The sequence below is a fragment of the Rattus norvegicus genome, chromosome 15, assembly GCF_036323735.1.
Source record: "Rattus norvegicus strain BN/NHsdMcwi chromosome 15, GRCr8, whole genome shotgun sequence".
Lineage (NCBI taxonomy): Eukaryota > Metazoa > Chordata > Mammalia > Rodentia > Muridae > Rattus > Rattus norvegicus.
Genome location: NC_086033.1, coordinates 65,346,141 through 65,363,918, shown reverse-complemented (window position 1 = coordinate 65,363,918; position 17,778 = coordinate 65,346,141). Strand labels below are relative to the sequence as shown.

Here is a 17,778-nt window from a genome sequence, read left to right as displayed (position 1 = left end):
GGAACTAAACATACCACATTTCATGTAATATATAATATATGAATTGATGTATGCAGCAATTACATTTGTTCCTAACATTCTCTGAGTTGTGACTATACACAATGTAGACAATTTAAAGAAATAATAAATTAAGTGATTGTGTGCTTCCTTTTATATCTTTAATTTAATTTTTTTTCTTTTACAGGCATAATGTAGAATTAATGTTGTTAATATAATAGTGTATGGATATACTAAATCTATCATGGGTTCCATCATCAAAGAAAACTGAATCTCCTTCTACTAGAAGTTATCCATTAACAATATCTTCAAAGCTAGAGGAGAGACTAGTTGTCTAACTCCATTCACAGTGCTGATTCTCACAATGGTGCTTGCACAAGTCTTTGGCACGCTATCTCAAGTACTTTGAGTTTATATGTGTAATTGCCCTGATCTGCTTGGAAAACAAGATTTCATGTTGGTCTATAGCCTCTGGATGTTACAATCTTTCTGTCCCCTCCTCCACAGTATTTCCCAAGCTTTAGAAAGAGGAGAATAATAGGTTTACAGTTGAGCATTCAATATTATTAGTCTCCTGACCATGACCAGTTGAGGATTTTAGCTTTAATCACCATCTGTTGATGAAAGTTACTTTTCTTGTTAATGTTGAGACATGAGCTAATCTGTGAGTGTCACAGTAACTAATTAATAATCAGTTTATCACGGTGACCATTTACTTGAATAATTGCAAGAAATTCTTATCAAGGATTTATGAACAGTGTAGCCTTTTTCTCAGTCATAATTGTCCTGCAAGATATGGGTTTCGTTTTGTAGAGCAAGACTTAAAACCAGTCAGAAATATTTGATTGCTCCCATGATATTCACTCCATCATTACAGCAGTGGACATATCTTGCCAGAGTCCTTATTGTAACAATTATTAGAGTTCATAACTAGGTAAAACTGATTATTATTCTTTTCTGCTGGTAGAATGCTAACATGACATGTCCAAGACTATAAAACCTCCCCAGTAGGAATGAAGCTTCTAGGTGAGTATTAACTTCTGTTTCAAAATGTGGTGTCTTCCTGGAATTTTTTCCTATATTTTATGGTATAAGTAGCCATTTATTTTATTTTAGTTTGTAATTCAGAGTCAATAATCACTGAGTATAAAGCATAATAACCCAAAGATGATGAGATAACATTTGTCCTTTATGAGAGGAAGTTTAAAACAGCTGTCAAGGTGGAATGCTGATCAGCACAACCTCAGGAATTATTCCCAATAATCATTAAGTGAAAGTGGGGATCTAGACTCAGGGGAGAGTACCAGCATTTTGCAAATCATGATGTGCTTTTGATCAGAGTAATAGAATTTGAAGTTGAAGGTGATATAAAACTGAAAATAAGACACATCGTGTGAGTTTCCATACACGTGTATAAGTGATAATACTTCCACCAAACTTGCCGCAGTAAGTCCTTTGGAAAGGTAACTTCATATTCTCTGGAGAAGATTTAGGAAACCTTAGCTTTTAAATTCCTTGGGAGGGAATAAAGAGGCAAAGTTTAGAACAGAGGCAGGAGGAACACCCATTCAGAGCCTGCCTCACATGTGGCCCATACATATACAGCCACAAAACTACATAGATAAGATGGATGAAGCAAAGAAGTGCAAGCTGACAGGAACTAGATGCAGATCTCTCCTGAGAGACACAGTCAGAATATGGCAAATACAGAGGCGAATGCCTGCAGCAAACCACTGAACTGAGAACGGGACCCCTGTTGAAGTAATCAGAGAATGGACTGAAAGAGCTCGAAGGGGTTTGGACCCTATATGAACAACAATGTCAACCAATCAGAGTTCCAGGGACTAAGCCACTACCCAAAGACTATACATGGACTGACCCTGGACTCTGACCCCATAGGTAGCAATGAATAACCTAGTTAAGGGCACCAGTGGAAGGGGAAGCCCTTGGTCCTGCCAAGACTGAACCCCCAGTGAACAGGATTGTTGGGGGGAGGGCACTAATAAGGGGAGGATGGGGAGGGGAACACCCATACAGAAGGGGAGGAGTTAGGAGGATGTTTTCCTGGAAACCGGGAAAGGGAATAACAATGGAAATGTAAATAAGAAATACCCAATTTAATAAAGATGGAGAAAACAATCCCTTTATGGCCATCTCTTTCTTTAGGTTGGGCAAGATTTCTTCTATGATTTTGTTGAAGATGTTTTCAGGTCCTTTGAGCTGGGAATCTTCATTCTCCTCTATTTCAATTATTCTTAGATTTGGTGATTTCATTGTGTCTTGAATTTTGGGTTAGGAGTTATTTTTATGTTTTGAATTTTCTTTGACAGTTGTGTCAATCTCTTCTACAGTATCTTTTACACCTGAGATTCTCTTTTCTATCTCTTATGTTCTGTTGGTGATACTTCTATAATCCCTGACCTCTTTACTAGGTTATCCATTTCCAGGTTTGCCTCCATTTGAGTTTTCTTTATTGTTTCTACTTCCACTTATAGGAAATGGAGCATGTTATGCAATTCCTTCACCTGTTTTTGTTTTCTTGTATAACTTTAAGGGATTTATTTGTTTCCTCTGTAAGGGCCTCTACCTGTTTATCTGTGTTTTCCTGTATTTCTTTCAGTGAGTTATTTATATCTTCCTTAAAGGACTCTTATTATCTTCATGAGATACGAGTTTTAGGTCAGCTTCCTGATTTTCAGATGTGTTGGTGTATTCAGGGCTTGCTGTGGTGGGAGAACTGGGTCCTGATGATGCCCACATATATTGGTTTCTGTTGCTTATGGTCTTGTCCTTGCCTCTCACCATCTGGTTATCCCTAGTATTCACTGGTCTGGGTGACTCTGACTGGAGTCTGCCTCTTTTGTCCCTGGGTTGCAACACATCTCCTGGTAGGCCTGTTCCCCTGGCTATAGAAGACCTCCTGTGGAGCCCTCCAACAACAGATTTGTTTGCCTGGCTGCAGCAGATCTACTGGGAGTCCTACAGAGTGTTGGGTCTTCAGAGGAGCAGTTAAGCTGTTCTTTGGGGGTTCGATGGACTGTGGTTTCTGTTTCCCTTTGTGCATCAAAACTCCAGTGAGGCGTTCAGTCTTTTGTGTCAATAGTCCTGCATGCCACAGAGACCCTGGGAGGTCTTTAGACTATAGTGTCCATTTGCCCAGTTGCCCTGTGTACAGCAGAACTCCTGGGACACCTTCAAGCTGTTGTGGCCTGGGTACAGAGGATCTCCTGATATCTCTCTGGTTGTATTATCAGATGCCCTGGGTGTATCAGATCTCCTGGGATGCCTCACAATATGGTATCAAATGCTCTGAGTATATTGATATGCCTCAGGATAGGACGTCAAATATTCTGAGTTCAGTGAATCCTCTGGTATGCCACAGGATACACCTACTTTCAGGGAGCAGACTAGCTAGCATCCTGTCCCAGCAGAAAGGACCAGGCAGAAGGAGAATGGTATTCTGCAGTTGGGGGGTTTGGAGGGAAGGTGGGACCCTGGGTTTACTGACACTCAGTGGTAGCTGAGGGATTTGGAGAGGTTTTTTACCAAATTCTTCGAGTTCAGCGGATCTTCTGGTATGCCTTAGGACATAGCATCTTCTGGGGAACAGATTAGCTAGCAGTCTGTCCCAGCAGAAAGGACCAGGCAGAAGGGGCCCTGGAGTCTTTATATCAAGTACTGGACAGTTGTCTTAACATGAACAATAGTGTGATATGTCTAGGAGTTCTCTGGGAACTTACTAACAACTCCAAACAAGTAACAGCTATTATAAGTTGATTCCACTTAAACTCTCTATGGGTGTGTATATATGTATTTATATATGATAGGAAGCATGTACAATAGTACTTTCCCTATTTTTATCTTTTTCTATGTCACTTATCCCTCTCTATGTTCTATATTATACTCTATCATTCAATTTTCTATTTTTATCATTCTCTTTACTGTTTTTTCCCTCTACTATATTTATAACACGGCACTCTATCTCTGCCTTTGGGAGCATCCCACTCCCTGTCATAGCCCTTTAACCACCTACAAGACCTCTATCAATATCACACACATGCACGTATAACAAGAATATTTAAAGCTAACAATGAGTAGAAAAAACGTGACATTTGTCTTTCTGTATCTGGATTACACCACTGAGAAATTGTTTACAGATTCCACCAATGACTTGGAAATTACACAATTTCATTTTTTTGTCTTAACAACTGGACATTAATCCATTGTTTTTGTTGTTTGGAGTTGTTTTGGTTTTTTGGGTATCTTTTGTAGTTACACATGAAATTTGCAATTGATCTAATTCCCATGAAGCAATGCATCAAATTTGGCAGAGAATTGTATTCAGTCTGTGGATTGCCTTTGGAAAGATGGCCATTTTCAATGTTAGTCAAAATGATCACTGGGCATGGGGGTTTTCCTATCTGGTATCTTCTATTTTTCTTTGTAACTTTCACTGCCTCTTAATTGCTCAATTCTTTCATTCCCTTGGGTATGCTCATTCAAAAAGGATTTTGAGGATATTATAAAGGGGATTATTTTTCTGGTTTCATTTGCGGATATTTGTTATATGTCTACAGAAGGTTGCTGACTTCTCTGTGTCATTTTTATAGCCTATTAATTACCTGAGAATAGACTGAACTTAAGTACTTCAAAGTCAAACAGATGGTATAAAAGAACAAATTCTAATAAAATTACTCTAAATCCAGATTCCATAGTATGTACGTAAGCTACTTTTGAAGATGTGTTTGTAATATTAACAGAGAAGCAAAAAGAATGTAGCTTTGCATGGATAGCTAGAGTATTTTAAGAAAAAGCAATTGGGGCATGATGCCCACCTATTCTGGCAGGCTAAATTTCATGAAGGTAAAACTTTCCTCTGCATACAAGATATAGCTCTTTCAGAAGTTAATATTACTTGTATATATATAATCTTTGACAAGATGATAGATGTTGAAATTTAAAACAACTATGTTATACAGATCATCATCCCATATTGTAAAGCTAATTTGAAGGATGATTTTTATTTTCCCTAATAAACTGAAATTTATAGGCATAAGTGAAAGTATAATCAAAGCAAAATGATCTTCCTAATTTTATTAACTGTCACAGATTCTTCTATTTTCATTGTGTTCATATTATAGTCCAAGTTAAAAACTTTATAATTTAGTGACTAAAGGAAGTATAAGTTCTGTCTTTGCCTAATTTACAAACTGAAATCATCATTAACATTAAAATACTTCACATTTATTGAATAATATAAATATAAAATCTCTTATTATTGGCACTCAAGTTAAATGATCTCAGTCATATTTATTGGTCTGTTATAAAGTAAATTATGAATTGTCATTTTAAATCTCTTCTCCAATTATCATTAAAGAAATTTCACTATATTAACGATGTGAAATCTACTGTTCATAGGGTTGTAGAAAATATTGTGAGGTTAGAATTATTTAATATGACCTGTATTTGAGTGCAAACTCTTAACATATGCTTCAGTTCAAAGATGAAAATGTGAGAACATTATTATGATAAATTAAATAATTACTCTGTAAGCCTAAATGAACTGTAATAAATATTAACTTAGACAATTAATTTCCTGTTTTCATGAAATAAATGTAATATTAATTTTTCAACCTATTTCAGTCATTTTTTCAATAGCATAATTTGCTGATGAAATAAACCAAATGACATAGTTAAAATGAGCATAGCTTATAGAATAATATGAAATATTGTACCCTTCCTTTAAGAAACTGAAGGTGAACTACTTATTCTCCTGATAATTGTGGTCTTCAATGTAATCTTTCTTAGCTCCTATGGTATTATACCAAAAAACTTGAGAAATGCTTGAATTAATACTGTCAATATAGTATTCGATTTTATTTACAGTCTATATTGTCTCTAATAATTTTTCTTACTATTGATTGTTTAAGGAAGTGACTTATTAAAAATTTGTAACAACTTCCAATGTATCTGTCTTTTGCATAACATTATTAGAAATACTTAATGTTTAAATATGAAGCACAAACTCTTTCCCAAGTAATTCCTTTTTCTACATGATCGTATAACTATATGCTCTCATTATCACTCTAACCTATACAAAGTCCTATTTCAGTTTGAGACCAGTTACCTCTGTTTCTGAGTTCATATACCTGTATCCTTTTGTCACTTAAAGATATTAAAAATGAAATTATCATCCTTACTTTTCCATGCCTTCATCTTCATTTCTTATTATACAATCTTAAAAACGTGAATATTTTTTCAGTCTACAAATTTTCCCAAGAGTATAATGTTTATCACAGTCTTTTTAATACATTTTCAAAAAGAAATATATTACAAAGCTAACCATGTTGGGAAGAAAACAGAAATGCAAAGTAGAAAAATAATATATGTAATATAATAAAACAACCTATTTTAACATATAATATGTCATGTGTTTTAGAGAAAGTTCCATGGGCTGGTGAGAAGAAAGCATATTCCACAACTCTCGATTGAAATATGATTTTACAGATATATCTTAATTCATATTAAAACAATGAAGTTTTATTATGATAAAATATGGGAGAGATACACTATGGTGATGTTCCAACATTATTGTATTGAAAGGTATTTGTTCCATTATATTTAATAGTGTCTGTAATATGAAATTAGTTACATAAGTGATTGGTACATATATTATATATATACATATATATATGATATTATATATAATTGTATGTCTTCTTGATGGGTAATTATTTTCATTAATATGTAGTAAGTATCTTTATCTCTTCTAATTTATTTTGACTTCATGTCTACTTTGTCAGATATGAGAATAGCTACGCCCTACTTTTGGCTTTGACCAACTCAGCATATCTTTCCCATTCTTTTATATTTGGTGTATTTGGTTTTCCACCAATAAATATATTTCTTACACATAAAAAGTGGATAATAGATTATGTTCTCCATCTGTGCACAGAGCTAAGGTTGTTCCATAGCACTCCAGACACAAAACCTCCCTGGAGAGAACTGGTCTGGCAGGGGTGCTCTCACTCATTGGATTACAGGCTCACAGGCCCACATGAGGGACGAACTCCAGTGAGAGATAGCAAGACCAACTAACATCAGATAACCAGACGGGAATAGGCAAGCACAAGAATCTAAGCAACAGAAACAAAGATTACTTGTCGTCATCAGAACCCAGTTCTCCCACCACAACATGGGTGCCCCATCATGCCCAAAAGCAAGATCTGAGTTTAAAATCATATCTCATGATAATGATAGGGGACTTTAAGAACTATATAAGTAACCCTTAAAGACATAAAAAAGAACACAGGTAAATAAGTAGAAGTCCTTAAAGGGAAAGACAAACATGACTTAAAGAGTTACAGGAAAACACAACCAAAAGGTGAAGGAATTGAACAAAACCACCCAGGATTTAAAAATAGAAATAAAAACAAGTGTGGCTGGACCAGCACTGGCCTCACTATGTCTGCCATTCTCAATTTTCAGAGTCTATTGACTGTAATCTTGCTGCTTATATGGATATATGATTATGTCTGATTCCTGGCACCCAGCATCCTGGACAGAAATAAAACTGAACTATTGGGAATAATTTGGAAGTGTCTCTGAATTGGTTTTATGTCTCCATAAGTTGTATAGTGATGGCCTTTAGCATTCTCTTCATACAGAAGTTTTGGCAACTACCAACATGTGATTGTCATCAGACTGTACACAATGGATTGTCTCCAGAAAATAACAACAACAACAACAACAAAAATAAACAGAAATAGAAACAATGAAGAATCACAAAGGAAGACAACACTGGAAATAAAAAAAACCTAGGAAAGAGATCAGGAGTCATAGATTTAAGCATCACCAACTGAAGACAAAAGATTGAAGGGACAAGCTCAGGGGCAGAATGCCATAGAAAACATTGAACAATAGTCACAGAAAATGAAAAATGCAAAAAGCTCCTAACCCAAAATATCCAGGAAATGCAGGACACAATGAAAAGACAAAACCAAAGGATAATAGCTATAAAAAACAGTGAAGATTCACACCTTAAAGGGCCAGTAAATATCTTCAACAAAATTATAGAAGAAAACTTTCCTAATAAAGAAAGAGAAGGCCATGAACATATAAGAACTCCAAATAGATTGGACCAGAAAAAAAACTCCTCATTCCACACAGTCAAAACATGAAACACACAAAACAAAGAAAGAATATTAAAAACAGTAAGGGAAAAAAGGTCAACTAACATATAAAGGCAGACCTATCAGAATTACATCAGAATTCTCAACAGAGCTTTTGAAATCTAGAAGATCCTGGATAGATGTCATACAAACCCTAAGAGAACAGAAACGTGAGCCTATACAACTATATCTAGGAAAACTCTCAATTACCACAGATGGAGAAACCAGGATATTTCATGACAAAAACAAATTTACACAATCTTTTCACAAATCCAGCACTACAAAATAAGTGGAAAACACAAGGAGGGAAACTATACCCTAAAAAAAGCAAGAAATCTTTCATCAAACCCAAAAGAAGATAGCCACACCAACATAATTCCATTTCTTTTTTTTTTTTTCTCGGAGCTGGGGACTGAACCCAGGGCCTTGCGCTTCCTAGGCAAGCGCTCTACCACTGAGCTAAATCCCCAGCCCCTCATAATTCCATTTCTAACAACAAAAATAACAGGAAACAACAATCACTATTTCATAATATCTCTTAACATTAATAGAATGAATTCCTCAATAAAAATGATATAGACTAACAGACTAGATATGTAAACAGGACTCAGCATTTTGCTGCATACAGAAAATGCACCTCAGTTACAGGCACTACCTCAGAGTAAAAGGCTGGAAAAAAACTCAAAGCAAAAGGTTCCAAGAAGCAGGCTTTAGTAGTCATTCTAATATTGAATAAAATCAACTTTCAATCCAAAGTTAACAAACAAAAATAAGAACACTTCATAAACAAAGGAAAAATCTACCAAGATGAACTCTCAATTTTGAACATCTAAGCTCCAATTGCAAGGGCACTTACAATCATAAAAGAAAATTTACTAAAGCTCAAAGCGTACATTGTATTACAAACAATAAAGTAGGAGACATCAATACCACACTTTCGGCAATGGAGAAATTGCGGAAACAATAACTAAAGAGAGACATAGAGAAACTAACGGAAGTCATGAATCAAACAGATTTTACAGATATCTATAGAACATTTCATCTTAAAACAAAAGAATATACCTTTTTCTGAACACTTCATGGCACATCTCCAAAATTGACCATATAATTGGTCACAAAACAGGCCTCAAAAGATACAAGGAGCTTGAAGTAATCCCATACATCCTATCAGATCACCATGAACTAAGGCTGGTCTTCAACAACAACAAAAATATAGAAAGCCCACATACACAGGAAAGCTGATCAATGCTTTACTCAATGTTAACTTGTTGAACAAAAAAATAAGGAAAGAAATTAAAAACCTTTTAGAATCTAATGAAAACAAAAGCAGAAAATACATGGACTTATGGGAAACAATGATAGCAATGTTAAATGGAAAACCCATAGGTCTGAGTGCCTCCAAAAGAGAAACTGGAGAGAGCATACACTAACAGCTTGACAGCACACCACAAACCTTTAGGAAACAAAGAAAATACACCCAAGAGAAGTAGAAGTCAAGAAATAATTTAACTCAGGGCTGAAATTAACCAAGTAGAAACAGAAAGAAGTATACTAATAATCAACTAACCAGAAGCTGGTTCTTCGAGAATATCAATAAGTTAGATAAACCCATAGCCAGACTACAAGAGGACACACAGGCATTATCCAAATTAACAAAATCAGAAATGAAAAGGGAAACATAACAGAAACTGAGGACATTCAAAAACTTACTAGATCCTACTACAAAAACCTATACTCAACAAATCTGGAAAATCTGGAGGAAATGGACAATTTTCTAGAGAGATTTCAGGTACCAAAATTAAATCAGGATCATATAAACAAACTAAAAAGTTCCATAACCACTAAAGAAATAGAAGCATTCATTAAAAGCCTCCCAACCAAAAAACTCCAGGAGCAGATGGGTTAGTGCAGAATTCTATCAGACCTTCATAGAAGATCTAATACCAATATTCTTCAAACTATTCCACAAAATAGAAACAGAAGCAGTACTACCCAATTCATTCTCTGAAGCCACAATTATGCTTAGAACTAAGCCATACAAAGACCCAACAAAGAAAGAGAACTTTTGACCAATATCACTCATGAATATTGATGCATAAATACTCAATATAATTCTTTTCACCTCAATCAAAGAGCACATCAAAACAATCATCCATCATGATCAAGTAGGCTCCATCTCAGGTATGCAGGGATGATTCAATATATGGAAATCCATGAACGCAATCCACTATATAAACAAACTCAAAGGGGAAAAAAACACATTTTCATCTCATAAAATGCTGAGAAAGTATTTGACAACTTCAATACCCCTTAATCATAAAAGTATTGGAAAGATAAGGAACTCAAGGCCCATACTTAAATGTAGTATGGGCAATATACAGCAAACCAGTAGCTAACATTAAACGAAATAGAGAGAAACTAGAAGCAATCTCACTAAAATCAGGGACCAGACAAAGCTGCCCACTCTCTCCCAACATATTTAATATAGTACTCGAAGTCTTAGCCAGATCAATTAGACAAGTCAAAGAGGTCAAAGGGATAAAAATTGGAAAGGATGAAGTCAAAATATTGCCTTTTGCAGATGATATAATACTATACTTGAGTGACCCCAAAATTCCTCCAGAGAACTACTATAGCTGATTAACAGCTTCAGCAAAGTGACTGGAAATAAAATTAGCGTAAACAATTCAGTAGCCTTCCCTATTCAAAATATAAGAAGGCTGAGAAAGAAATTATGAAAATAACATCCTTCACAATAGTCACATATAATTTAATATACGCTGGTGTGACTCTAACCAAGCAAGTGAAAGAGCTGTATGACAAGAACTTCAAGTTTCTGAAGAAAGAAATGGAAGGTCTCAAAAGATGGAAAGATTTTCTATGCTCATGGATTGGCAAGATTAATATAGTAAAAATAGCCACCTTCTCGAAACAATCTATAGAGTCAATGCATCCCCAACAAAACTCCAACTCAGTTCTTCATAGAGTTAGAAAGAAATATTCACAAATTAATTTGGAATAACAAAAACCCCAGGATAGCAAAAACTAATCTCACCAATGAATGAAGTTCTGGAAGAATCACATTTCCTGACGTCAAACTGTATTACAGATCAATATGATAAAAACTGCATGATATTGGTACAGCAACAGGCATGTAGATCAATAGAATAGAATTGAAGACCCAGAAATGAACCCACACACCTATGGTCACTTGATCTTTGACAAAGTAGCTAAAACCATCCAGTGGGAAAAGGGCAGCATTTTCAACAAATGGCACTAGTTCCACAGGAGATCAGCATGTAGTAGAATGCAAATTGACCCATTCTTCTCTCCTTGTACAAAGCTCAAGTCCAAGTGGATCAAAATTCTCCACATAAAACCAGATAAACTGAGATTAATAGACAAGAAAGTGGGAAAGATCCTCATATACAGAGGTACAAGAGAAAGTTTCCTGATTCCAACATCAATGACTTATGCTCTAAGATGAACAGTACACAAATAGGACCTCATAAAATTTCAAAGTCTCTGTACAGCAAAGGTCACTGTCAAATGGACAAATGGCAATCAACAAATTGGGAAAAGATCTTTACCTATCGTACATCCAAAAAAGGACTAATATTTAATATATACAAAGAACTAAAGAAGTTAGACTCCAGAGAACCAAATAATCCTATTTAAAAATGGGATACAGAGCTAAACAAAGAATTATCAACTGATGAATATGAGATGGCCACAAAGCAAGTAAAGAAATATTCTGCATCTTTATCCATCAGGGAAATGCAAATCAAAACATCCCTGAAATTCTACTTCACATCAATCACAATAGCTAAACTCAAAAACTCAGATGACAACAGATGCTGGACAGGATGTGGAAAAAGAGGATCACTCCTCTGTTGTCGGTAAGATTGCAAGTTGGTACAATCACTCTGGAAAATAGTCTGGAAGTTCTTCAGAAAATTGTACGTAGTAGTACTACCTGAGGTCCCAGCTATACAACTTCTGGTCATATACCCAAATGATGCTCCAACATATAACAAGGGCACATTCTCTACTATGTTCATAGTAGCTTTAAATATAATAGCCAGGAGCTGCAAAGATGTCCTTCAACAGATGAATTGATACAATGGCATGCTACTCAGCTATTAAAAAAACTCTATGAAATTTTTATTCACACATATTGAATCAGAAAATATCATCCTGTGTGAGGTAACCCAGTCACAAAAAAACACACATAGTATGTATTCACATACAAGTGGATATTAGTGCAAAGTAGTATTCTCTGAATACCCAAGAAACAATTCAAAGATCATATGAAGCTTAAGAAGAAAGAAGACCAAATGTGGATGTTTCAGTCCTTTTAAGAAGGGGAACAATTAGGGTTGGGGATTTAGCTCAGTGGTAGAGCACTTGCCTAGCAAGCACAAGGCCCTGGGTTCGGTCCCCAGCTCCAAAAAAAAGGGGGGGGGGACAATTGCTTAATGGAGAAAATACAGGGACAAAGAGTGGAGCAGGGACTGAAGGGAAGGACATCCAGAGACTGCCCCACTTGGGGATCCATGCTATATGCGGCCCCCAAACCCAGTCACTATTGCTGATGCTAAGAAGTGTTTGCTGTGAGGACCCTGATATGGATGTCTCCTGAGAGGCTCTGCCATAGACTTACTGATACAGATGAGGATGCTTGCAGCTAACAATTAGTCTGAGCATGGGGACCCCAGTGAAGGAGTTATGGGGAAGACTCAAGGAGCTGAATGAGTTTGCAATCCCATAGGAAGAACAACAATATCAACTCACCAGATCTCTCAGAGTTCCTGGGGACTAAACCACCAACCCAAGAGTACACATGGTGGGACCCATGGCTCCAGCCGCATATGGAGCAGAGGTTGGCATTTTTTTGGCATCAATAAGAGGAGAAGCCCTTCATCATTATAGGGGAATGCCAGGGTTTTGAGGTAGCATGCAGGGGTAGGAATGGGTGGGTAGGAGTGGGAGCATTTTCATAGAAGCAAGGGAAAGGGGTATAGGAGGGAGAGAAAGAGGATAACATTTGAAATGAAAATATATAAAATATCCAATAAAAATGAATACATTAATTTCAAAAGTACATTATAGATAATATTTATATTATTGCTATTCAATAAAACATTAATCAAGTAGAATAAAACAATTAGAACCTATTCTGATTCTTGTGGCAAAAGTAACATCTAGAATTACTGAAAAGCATGTCATTATTGTGGGCATGGTGGCATAAATGTTATGGTAATAAAAATCAGCTTTCTGATTGGATATGATGGCTGGTCCAGAGAAGTGAGCTCATACCACACTTGTCATAAGTCTTAGGGTAGAAATCAATAACACCTCTGTTGAGTGAATATCCCTTCAAATTTTATTCTAAATCCTTACACTTGTATACATATTAATGCAGTTCTTACCCCTCAACAGAGAATTTTGTTTCTACAGTAGACTTCTGTTAATACTGAAATTTACAACTAGTCAAAGTACAAGGAAGAGGTTCCTTTGGCACCAGAGCGGAGAAGTATGAACACTTATCTCATAAATGCTCAAAAAATATCACAGAAGAGTGAGTAAAAACAATGCAAGCATCAAATAAGGACACTTCACTCCTCAACTCAGTATAGATAAGGTTGCCTATCTAAGACTTAAGGAAGACCAGGTTAGCAAAAATTCTAGCATAAAAGAAGGACACATGAGGTTCAGGTTTTTTTAATGTTCTTGCATAATTTGCATATAGGCATCATTAAGTGAACTTATTTAAGAAAAGAGAATATTTAATATTTAGATGATGTTTTACTGGAGTGTTCTGAACAAGTTAGATGGGAAGATTCCGAGTTAAATGTGATTTAGAAACACAGTGTCTACAAAACAATGATTAAAGGCCAATGTTAATCATGAACTTATAAGATTTTAAATAAATAAATTTTCTTTTGCATCGATGGGAAGTAAAAAATAGGAGAAAAATTAAAATATTTTCTTCAGTTCTACAGTCTTTCTTTCATCAAAAGAATATAAAAGCAACACTTAATTCAAGGAAAATAAAGTCAAACCAATAATTTATATTCTCACTATTTAAAAACAGTAGAATAGTGTTAAATCACCTTGGAAGAAAGGTTGAAAGACTTTTATAGCTTGAATCTTGAGTATGGGTGACGACAGGGGAACCATGTTTTCTGAACACAGTAGGGCAGTTGCACAAGTGAACTCAGAAGATTGAGACAATATGCACATTATCTGCTCATGCTAGAAAGAATCTCATAACAGGATGTATACATCTATATCCATATTTAGATGAGGAGATATTGGTCATTTAAAACTTCTAGGAAGGGAGAGTTAGTTTTCTTTAAGGATGATTTATCAACCATGTGTCAGTGGATGGCCATATGTCCAAGAGTAAATAGATACATAAATTGAACACAATAGGTTAAAATGCATGGAGGTTAGAAAGTAGATAGGTGTCGAAGATAGGCATTGGAGAAGGGGTACATATTATCAAAATACAGTGTATGGGGTTCTCAAAGCTTCATAAAATATTTTAACGCCAAAGACATCTGTGGTGTGTGGATAGGTTTGGGTCACATGTGTTTAATGCTTGACTGATGGGGAGTGACACTATTAGGAGGTGTGGCCATGGTAGAGAAAGCATGTCACTGTTGTTGTAGGCTTTGAGGTTCCTTAGTGCTCAAGCTCCACCTAGTGTGGGACAATTCCCTTTATCTGCCTGAAGATGTAGAACTGTTTGTTCCTCTAGAACCAATTCTGCCAGCAAGATGCCACACTTCCGACCATGATGATAATGGACTAAACACCTAAAACTGTAAGCCAAGCAATTAAATGTTCACCTTTATAAGAGTTACCTGAGCTATGGTATCTCTTCACAGCAGTAAAACTCCAACTAAGGTCTTTCTAAATTTAGTTTAAACCATGATAAGAATGTAAGATTTAAGGAATAATGAAGTCCTTGCAGTGGTATTGTGAAAAGGGTTTGAGCTATCGGTGCAAAAGAGAAGAGAACATAGTGTGTTTATTTACATAACACCTATAACTTCTGCACATTTTAAAAATAGATACCAGGGTCATCATAGAATAGCATTTAATAACACACATTAAGAAGACATGAATGTTATGGGCTATATCTTATTGGTAAGACACAGGATTTCAGTGGGAAGACAAAGGGGGCAAAAATGGCAATTATAAATTAGTATATTCAGGTGTGCTTGTGTGTGTTTGTATGTTTATATATGTGTATTTGTGTATGCTTGTACAAAATATGTGTAAAATGGTTAATAAGGGAAAGGGAATAACATTCGAAATGTAAATAAGAAATACTCAAGTTAATAAAAAAAAGAAGAACATGTTAAAAATATTTTTCTTACTGATACTCTTTTCCAAAACAAAATATTAACCATAGTAAGAAAAAGATGAATATTTTAACGACAATGAGACACTATTTATCTTGGTCTTTATTTTAGGACTGAATGATTAGAAATGTGATAGCTCATGTCCATTCTGCATTCAAGTATGCACAGGAAGCTCTTCACTCTCATAAAGACATCAGCATGCAGGCAACCATATAAAGTCAATTTTAATGTATTTTGCTATAACAAAATCTTTGAAAAATGCTAGGATTTGTCATTCAGTCTCTGATGAGCAGTGCGATCTGGCAAATGCTGTTGAAATGTCTGCTGAATTTCTAATGTCTGCAACTATTTCTTTCACTTAATTAGTCCCTATATTATTGCTGGGTTGCTTCAGTTTTAATCAGGCACCATAATGTTGATGGCAACAAAAATTAGTGCTTTATTTTCTAATGTTCTACAAAATAGCTGTCTCATAAAATGAAATTGTTTGTAGGCTATTTAAACATTAAATATAACTCTCATCTCTCACCAAATAAACATGAAAAAATTAGAGTAATGATTATCCACTCCTGTAATACAATTTAGTTGCTTTAGGTTGAATCTAAGGTACAGTTTAGGGTGGTTATTTTTTCTATGCTTGTATTATTCTTGTTATTTCTACCCCTATGTTTTAAAAAGGATGTTATTCATAAAATGTATTTTTCTTTATATATAAGTGATGTCTGAATGTATGTATGCTCATGTGTGTGCTGGTGCCTGAAGAAGTAAGAAAGGGTATGGGATCTCCTAGAATTGGAAGTATAGGTACACACAAACAACCTTCTGTGACATCTGAAACTAGAACGGACACTTTGAAAGAGATGTACATGCTAGTAAACACTGAAAAATATTCCTGAGGCAGATATGTGCTATTCTGAAATGATGTAAACTTACATGCATGTATGCATAAACCATCATGTTTGGATGTGTATATACACTAGAATCACTAAATCTTTACTAAAATATAAAATACTTTACACTTACTTTTTATGAGAACACTACTAGCACACTTAGAGACTGTATCAAGTGTATCCACAACAGGTTCCTTAAAACTATACCTCCCATGTAAATGGAAAGATGTGAACCATGATCACCACCACTGTGATCCAGACTCAGCCCTGTCCCTTTGTAATCACCATTCTATCATCATTTTACTCCAATTCAAGATAAGTAAAATAATCTACTTGCAAAAGAGAACACGATTTTTAAAGATTTTAGTTTATATAAAAATGCATCTATAACATTTTAATAATCTTATGCTTTATGGGGCATTTGATTTTCATACATATGCATCTCAGTGCATATGAATGCTAGTGAAATCTGAGAAATGTTTTTCTATATAACTAATTATATTTTACAATACAAATTTTGTAGTTTAGATAATGTGATTAGACTGACTTTATTTAACATGCTTCAAGGATGTATAGCACTTTTTAGTACTATTTTCAACTTCTTGTTACTCTATAATTATGTCAAAATTCAAAGTTTAAAATCAAAGAAGCCATCATAATTATCATAACTACCTGTCATAGGATGGGATACTCTGTTTTACATATTTTGAAAGTTTATTCTACTACCATATACCAGTTTACCCCTCCCTCATCCCCTCTCTGTGCCCTTCAAAATCTTTCATTCTCCCTCCCCCAATTCACTCTTTCTCCTTTTCCCTTCAGAAATATCCCATAGATATTCAAGAAAACCTGGTATACCAACTTGTTATAAGACCTGGCACCTCCCCTGATATTAAGACTGAACAAGGCAATGCATTAGGAGAAAAATCCAAAGCAGATATAAGAGTCAGAGACAGCCCATGCTCTAATGGTTAGGAGAAGAAGACTAAGCTACACAACCTTAATATACATGTAGAGAGTCTAGGATAGGTACCTGGTTGTGGATGAAGTGTTTGTGAGACCCTGTATTCCCTAGTTAGCTGATTCTATGGGTTTCTTGTGACGTTGGGCCCACTGGCTCCTACAATCTTCCATGCTCCTCTTCCACAGGTTTTCCTGAGTCTTGCCAAATGTGGGGCTGTGGTTCTCTGCATCTACTTCTCATCAGTTGAAGGCTGAAGTCTCTCTAGTGATTTTCTCTCCTGTCTACAAGAGATCTTCTATAGCTTTTAAACCCCTTTCACAAAGTGGATGGATATAAAATTAACTCAAACAAATCAGTAACCTTCTTCATATAAATGATAA

General features: G+C 35.4%; 1 long non-coding RNA gene and 1 pseudogene across 2 annotated transcripts in view; one reads left to right on the top strand and one right to left on the bottom strand.

Annotated features, from left to right (window-relative positions):
* The window catches only part of LOC120097052 (uncharacterized), a 66,738-nt gene that overhangs the window by 6,303 nt on the left and 42,657 nt on the right, over positions 1-17,778 (bottom strand). The gene's annotated exons all lie outside the window — the stretch shown is intronic.
* On the top strand, positions 7,462-8,211 carry LOC134481996 (protein kish-A-like; annotated as a pseudogene).